Here is a 7,331-nt window from a genome sequence, read left to right on the forward strand (position 1 = left end):
TACACCCTACAGAAGCTCCCCACAACTCCCCATTTTCCCCTCCCACCCCTCCTTCCATCACCAGACCCACTTTCCACCCCACAGAAGCCCTACTCACACCTTCCGCCCTAGATTCCACACAACCCCCCTCTCCAGCCCACAGAAGTCTGCTGACCCTTTCCTCCCCCCACTACAACCCCCCTTACCCCCCCTTGGAATCATACAGAAGGATCTGCACGAGACATCCTACAGAGGTCTGGGGGCATCCAGGGGGTTCCAGACTCATCCAGAAGAGTCTGGAGATGTCCCAGAGGGGTCTTGGGCTGTCCAGGCAGTCCCCAGGTTGGTCCGGTGGCACCCTGGAAGGATCTGGAAGTTCCCACTGTGGGCCCAGGAGATCTGAGGAGTCCCCAGGCTGATCTGGAGATGTCCCAGTAGGGTCTGGTAGGGTCCAGGGAGTCCTCGTGTGGGTCTGAGTGGTCCTGGAGTCATCCAGAAGGGTCTGCAGATGTCCCAGAGGTGTCTTGGGGTGTCCAGGCGGTGCTCATGTGAGTCCGGGGGGTCTGGCCACTTGTCTCATCAGCACTTCCATCAGTGGTTTGGACTCACAGCGACAAGACACACTTTGTCAACTGCGTCAACAAGGAATAATAGGAATTGGAATCGTTGGGACTGGTTAATATGGACTACTGTTTGTACTCTAAAGAACCCATCCTTTGTTCAGTGCATTAATTTTAGTTTGGCTACTTTTGGGATTGTTTTTGAACTGTGCTTCTTTTTCTGTTAATAGAGAAGGGGGGGATGTGGGATAAAGAAAGGCATTATCTTGCTAATGAGTAAAACAGCTCAGCAGTAACTTGAGCCAGACGTAAACACACAGGAGGCGCCTGGTTCCTACATGTAACCAGTTGCAGCTGTGAGGGTATAAAAGGTTGTAAGCACCTACAATAAAGGTCCTCTGTCCTTCCTTCTGCACCAGCAAGGGAGTCTGCACCTCCCTTGCCACACCAGCAAAGGAACCCAGAGCCCTCTTGTCACAAAGAGGAGAGAAAAGAAAGAGCAGAACAAAGAAAAAAGGGAAGAGAGGAGCTTGTAAGGGGGAGAACAGAAGAGTGATTGATGAACGAGAGGGGAAAAGAAAGAGGGCAGAACAGGAGAGAGGATACAGGTAAGAAGAACAGATCTAAGAAGGACAAGACAAAAAAGAGGGCAGGGAGAACAGAGGGAACAGCAAAAGAGGGAAGGGCAGATGGAGGAAGAAAGGAAGGAATGGTGCAGAGAAAAGAGAGAGAAGTGTGCAGAAAGAAAAGTAGAGGAGAGGAAGAGCAAATTGAGTTACTGAAAAAAGAAAAAAAAAGGAATATGAATAATTTTTAAGTTCTTCTAAAGTCAAATTCGTCTTAAGACAGATTTTTTTTATTTTTATTTTTTTGCAGTGTTTGTATCCTTCTAGACAATTTAAGAATGGTCAGGAACATTTTCAGTATGTTTTTGTAACATCTGCGTCATCTCAGCAGCTCTAAAATACCCAACAGGTGTCAAGGGGGGATCAGTCCTTAAAGGCACTCAGAAAAATCCCACTTTTTGTGTCTCACATCGGCAAGTTTACCTTCATGAAGGAATAGAGGAGTTCCCATACGTGGTCAGGAATTCCCTTCTGATATCCAGCATATCAATTTCGGAGCAGGACACCATCACTGATCAGAGTGCTGTCGGCTGTTCCCAGGCCCTGGAAAGCAAAGCAACCACAGAACTGCTGGAGAATCACCCACAGACACAAAGGTCTCAGTGCCCAGTCTGGTGCAGGAGCTGCTCTTTATTAGAGCATTTCTGCATTAATGGAGTGATCCATTACCAGCACTTGCTCCTGAATATGACTGATGTCTGATGTGCAGAAAAGCCTGAGCTTCCCTGGAAAAGCCAGTTTCCTGGCTGGCTGCAGCTTCCATCTCACGATTGCCATGATGCTGCTGACTCGAGCACGAAAGTGCAAGAAAGAAGCAAGCAATTTTACTCCACAACCTGTTTACCTTCATGGGTTTACACAGCCTTTCAGCAAAGCACACAGGCTCGTTTCGTACGCACTTTGCTGTAAGGAGAGAAAAGAGCAAGAAAATTAAGAGAATTAACAAGAGAATTAAGGCCAGTAAAAGCAGGAGGTTTTCCACACCGCTGCAGCACTTTCTTGTTGCAGGTGTTTCTTCTGCCAAGATGCAACTCCAGGTTAACAAACAGCAGCTGCAGTGCAGGCATCCAGTCAGAGATGTGCTGTGAGCTGATGTCTCTATGCCTGGTGCACAGCAGTATTTGCATGAAGGCCTTCATGCCTCCTGACAGCAAACCTCTGCTGCCAAAGCACCCTTTGGCCAAGCACACCGTACCATAAAGCACAAAGCTTTCTCACCCAACTGGGTCTGTAAAGCACAGGATCATAGAATGGCTTGCGTTGGAGGGAACCCCTAAGATCATCTAGTTCCAGCCCTGCTGCTGTAGCAGGGACACCTCCCTCTACACCACGGTGCTCCAAGTCCCACCCAGCCTGGCTTTGTGCCCACGAACAAAGACAAACCATGTCTGCCTCCAGAAACTACACAACAGCCACTCGGGGGAAGACACAGCACCTCCAATCATTTCACCACTTTGTAGACAACGTTTAAAAGCAGAGCGCTCACCCACAGCCAGCGAAGCACCTTCCAGCTCTCCTGACATCTCAGATTTAATGCTGCCTGTTATGTCCTTGTCAGCAATGCCTCACTACCATCAAAAACTAGGGGGAAGAGTCCATGGCAGAAAGCCAGAGAGATTCAAAGGACCACTTTGCAACAAGCTCCTCATGTACTGCATGAACATTCTATCATTCCTGCAGCACGGTCAGCTAAATCAGGACCGTCCCACAGAAATAATTCGTTTTCATTGCTAACACTCTTGCTAACTGGCCTACCATAGCTGTTACCATTTTCAAGACCTGCTACTTTGTGCTGCCAACCAAGTTTTTTAGCTCCTCTCCTCCCCACCCCAATGGGGGTCACACTTCATGATCTCTGCTTTCCATGCTGGAGCAGTGGCCAGTTGTACTTAGGTTTCTAAAGCCCCTTTCAGTCTCAGGAGGGAATAAAACAGCCCGAATGGAATGGATGCAATGGGGCTCTGTCTAGGACACCTGCTGCCTCAGAAGAGTTCACATCTACTGAACAGCTACGGAGCTCCTACAAAAGCAGCACACACAAGCAAGGAAGGAAAGGAAAACCCGGGACACGGCGGAGGGGCCCTACATCTCAGCAGGTGATCCCTGTTCCATGTACAGAGGACAGACATAAACTGCACCTCATCTGTGCCCCATCTCTTCTCCCCCGCTTTGTGGAGGCACTCACAGACATTACGGATGACAAAGTAAGGCTCATGGAGAAGACTGGGCGTGCAGGAGATCTTTAATTCCTCGGAGCTAGAGCACTGCTGGCCCGTGCTTGTCTAGATCACAGATGTTTTCCAACAAGCACCAATCAGACACAGCAACCCACAACCAAAATGTCACTGCCCCTGCCAGGTAACCAGCCTGTCTACAGACCTCTCATTAAAGACTTGCAAACAAGACTAGAACCATTATTCCCATTTCACAGGTTGGCTTCTCTTCAGCACGCATCACACGCACAAGAAGAGATTGGGAAGCACATTACTACGCACCTGAGCATCTTGCTGAGCAAGAGCATCATCCACATACATTCCTTCATCTCTGTTTCCCTGTAAAGACACAAGAATAGAAGACTCAGTTCACCAGAGTACCTACTGGAAGCAACTCCTGAGAATTGCTGGAGATGGATAATGGAGTCCGTGAAAGGGAACGCTAGCTTACAAACAGCGAAACACAGCTCAGATGAGCTTTGGGCTTCCTTCTAAAAATGAGCAGCAACCCACTTTACTGGGATGTTTGAAGAAGAGCCCACAGCACTCATGCACACCCAGAGTCACAGTCCCCTCCCTGCGGAAGCTGGCTTTGAGGAGCAGGCCATGGGACACACAGGGTGAGAAAAAGCCAGCCTGGAGCTCCTCACCACTGAGTGCAGAGCTGTGCCCACAGCTCTGAAGATTCACCCCCTTTCCCCTCGGCGTGGCTCAGCGTTGCGAGGGACACGAGGACCCTTCGAAACATGGAAGATGTGTCAGATACGATGTCATCCTCAAGGGAGCAGCCATATTCTAGCAAGAACACACACACAGCATCCGTTAGGAGCAGGGCCGCCACCTGGGTGCTGCCCACAGCATTTGCCAGCCATAACCTAGCTAAGTACAGAACCGGGCCCAGGGCTCTCAGCATCACTGCAGCACTCCAGCCATCATCATCAGTGCTACAGCGTCCAATTAAGAAGTGCAGACAGTAAGAAACTGGCAAGAGAGCCACACATCCCGCTGACAGACAGAATGCTCCTCCCCGTTTTATTTACACCAATTCAGTTGCTGGTGAAATTCTAGTCTAGCTTCTCTCTGGACAAACAGCAACACCCAGGTTGGCCAGTGTGTCACACCTAAAAGCTCCCCAGACTCCTTCCTCTTCACACCTGCCTGCACACATACAGACTGACTGTCAGGCAGCAGGACAAGGCCTGGCCTTTTGCTCTACTTACAGAGCTTGAAGTTCTCATCATTGGTGTGAGAAGCCACAATTTCAATCAGGCAACCTTCATCTGTTCCTGCTTCCTAGGGAATCGCCAAGGCAAGATTTAAGATACCAACAACTGCTCGTGACGTGCAACCAGGTTTCTTTAAGAGTTAATAACAAATAAGAAAACATACATAACAAAGCAGAAAGTCCTTGGCCAGAACTTAAGCAGTACGAAAGGAAGACTTCCAAACCTTCACAGCCCTCCTTAGTTTGTGCACGTCATACATGGTGGTGGAAGTCATCATCCCAATGATCACCCTCTCTAAATTCTCACTCAGCTCTGACTTCAAGTCATCCATCAAATCCTAGAAGGCCAAGAGAGGAGAAAGGAGTTGGTAGAAGGTACGGCCTTCGAGGACAGGAGGAACTGAGCTGTTCACCACTGCTCTTCAGGCTCCAACCCTCCTTGCATCGACAACTGCTCTGAACTGAACAAGAACAAAACAATCTTGGTCAGGTAAAGTCTCTGCTGACCTTATGGACACTGGGTCGTTTTTTGCTTTTCACCAAGTGACACAACCACGTTCATACATCTCTGCAGACCACCTACCCTGCCAGTAGTGCTCTTATAGGTGGTCAGAACTGGCTGATGTTGGGAAACATTTAGTTTGGCAAGATGTCGATGGTGGCATCTTCATCCGTGCCTGCAAGAAACAAATGGAAGCTAGTCAGGCTGCCTGCACAAGAATCAGAAGTGTCCTCTGGTGTTGGGGAATGGCTGCGAGAGCAGGGCGGACATGAGGCTGTGTACGAGCATAACTAGTGCGGCAGCACAGAGTGCATACCCATGAGAAAGCATTAGGAGTTAAGATAGGAGGCACAGCATCCTTGGGCAGCATGTAAACAGCAGGCCTACATCTGCAGCTGTGCTCTGTGGACATGTGGGGGGCTGATAAGCGGATGAGCTCAGCGGCAGGTGTGAATGCTGGCTGAGCATTGGTTGAAGTTAGGCAGCCCACCTAGCCGCCCACCTTGTGCTCCAATAGTAGGTGAACACATGTGTATTAGAATCATATATAAACTCTGTGTGTGAAACAATAAAGTGAAGCTTGATCACTCATATTATCTGAGTACTGTCGTGCTTCCCCGCTTGAGAACAGTCTGATTAGGATGCTATCCGCAGCAAGCCACCAACACCACGTGAGCCATGCTAGATGAGATGTTTCCAAAAGGAGACCTTTTCTTTTTGCTAAGGCATTCCAGTTATGCTGACCACTGACTGCCTAGTCTACAGTCATGTGCCAGGAACAGCACGGAGGAGCAGAGGCTGCTCAGAAGGGCTCTGCAAACAAGAGGGAACAGGAATGAGCGCTGACAGAGGTGACGCCGCAGTCCCACAGCCTTCCAACGCTCCATGCTGAAGGAGAACTTCCTGCCCCAGCAAGTCTGCTGAGCACCCTGTGTTCTGTGGAACAGCGACAAGCCTGGCGCAGCACCACTGCTGAGTGCACACTGCCTGCACAGAGCTGCCCCACTGCGCAGGCCTCCGAACGCCCAGAACATGGCACGTGCCCCATTCCGCCCCTACTGACAGCTGTGTCAGTTGCAGCACTCTTACTGCAGTGTGCGGATGGTGGACGCGACGCCGGACAGCCGGTACATCCCCTGCACCACGCCGTGCTGCTCCGTGAGTCCAGCGCCACTCTGCAGGACCTGAGGGACTACAGAACACATGCCAGCAGTGAGCTGAGCTCGTTATTCAAGTCCTGGTCCAGGCTGTGCCCTTCTCACATCCTATCTACCAAGCTTAGAGCCTCTAAGGAAGAACTGCTGTGTTCTTCCTTAGAGGAGAAAGCTGTCAGAGATGTCATTGTAGGATCTGGTGCAGAAACTGGACAGAGGTGTGTACTTGGCTTTAAAGAAATGCCAGGACCTAGGAATCAGCCTGGAGAAAGTAATTCTGGGCAAGCCAGAGACACTGCAAGTCCCATCACAGCTCCCACAAGAATGGAGGGGTTAAATCTCGTAGAATCATAGAATTGCTCAGGTTGGAAAAGACATTAAAGATCATCAAGCCCAACCACAACCTGACCTTCCTACCCTAACTCTAACAACCCACTCCTAAATCATGTCCCTGAGCACCACATCCAGACAGTTTTTAGACACGTTCAGGGACAGTCAGGAACACATTCCCACTTAGCCAGGACTGCTGAAGGATGATGGAGAGGGGCTTTGCAGCCACATTTCCCAACTCCCTCAGCGCCCTAGGGTGCAATCCATCCGGCCCCATGGACCTGTAGGTGTGCAGCTTTCAAAGCAGGTCCAAAACCATCTCATCGTGGGTTATGACTATTCTGCTCCCCATCCCTACCCACCAGCACAAGGGGCTGCGTGCCCAGGGAACAACCGGCCTTACTAGGAAAGACTGAGGCAAAGGAGGCACTGAGTACCTCAGCCTGATCCTGACCCTGGCTCACCGCGTTCCCCTCTGCGTCCAACAGGGCTTGGAGATTCTCCTTTCTTCCTTTCCTTCTGTCTCTTCCTTCTTTCTCTCCTTCTTTCTTTCTTTCCTTTCTTGCCTTGTCTTTTATTTCTTATCTCTTTTGCTTTTTCTCTTTCTTTCCTTTCTTTCTTTCAGCCCAGATCTCCCTGTGCTGTCCAGATCCCCGTCTTCCTTTTCCCTTATCTCCACGTTCTGCCCACATCCCACCGTTTCAATGCATCTTCCTGCGGATCCCCCACCCCACAGCCCCAC

At 50.0% G+C, this 7,331-nt stretch overlaps 1 long non-coding RNA gene across 5 annotated transcripts; it reads right to left on the minus strand.

Moving 5' to 3' along the window:
- Positions 1 to 11: 11 nt before the first annotated feature.
- On the minus strand, positions 12 to 7,325 carry LOC116217664. 5 transcript variants are annotated; one of them, XR_004162354.1, is made up of 7 exons: positions 7,054 to 7,325; positions 6,195 to 6,297; positions 5,187 to 5,280; positions 4,828 to 4,941; positions 3,661 to 3,717; positions 1,589 to 2,068; positions 12 to 611 (listed from the first exon to the last, which is right to left on the minus strand). It is a non-coding gene; the product is annotated as an uncharacterized LOC116217664 (long non-coding RNA). The 5 variants fall into 5 exon arrangements; XR_004162355.1 differs by having other exon boundaries at positions 1,589 to 1,708; positions 2,010 to 2,068; positions 6,195 to 7,325; XR_004162353.1 differs by having other exon boundaries at positions 1,589 to 1,708; positions 1,835 to 2,068; positions 6,195 to 7,325.
- Between the last annotated feature and the right edge of the window lie 6 nt (positions 7,326 to 7,331).

Source organism: Meleagris gallopavo, unplaced genomic scaffold, assembly GCF_000146605.3.
Source record: "Meleagris gallopavo isolate NT-WF06-2002-E0010 breed Aviagen turkey brand Nicholas breeding stock unplaced genomic scaffold, Turkey_5.1 ChrUn_random_7180001865818, whole genome shotgun sequence".
NCBI lineage: Eukaryota > Metazoa > Chordata > Aves > Galliformes > Phasianidae > Meleagris > Meleagris gallopavo.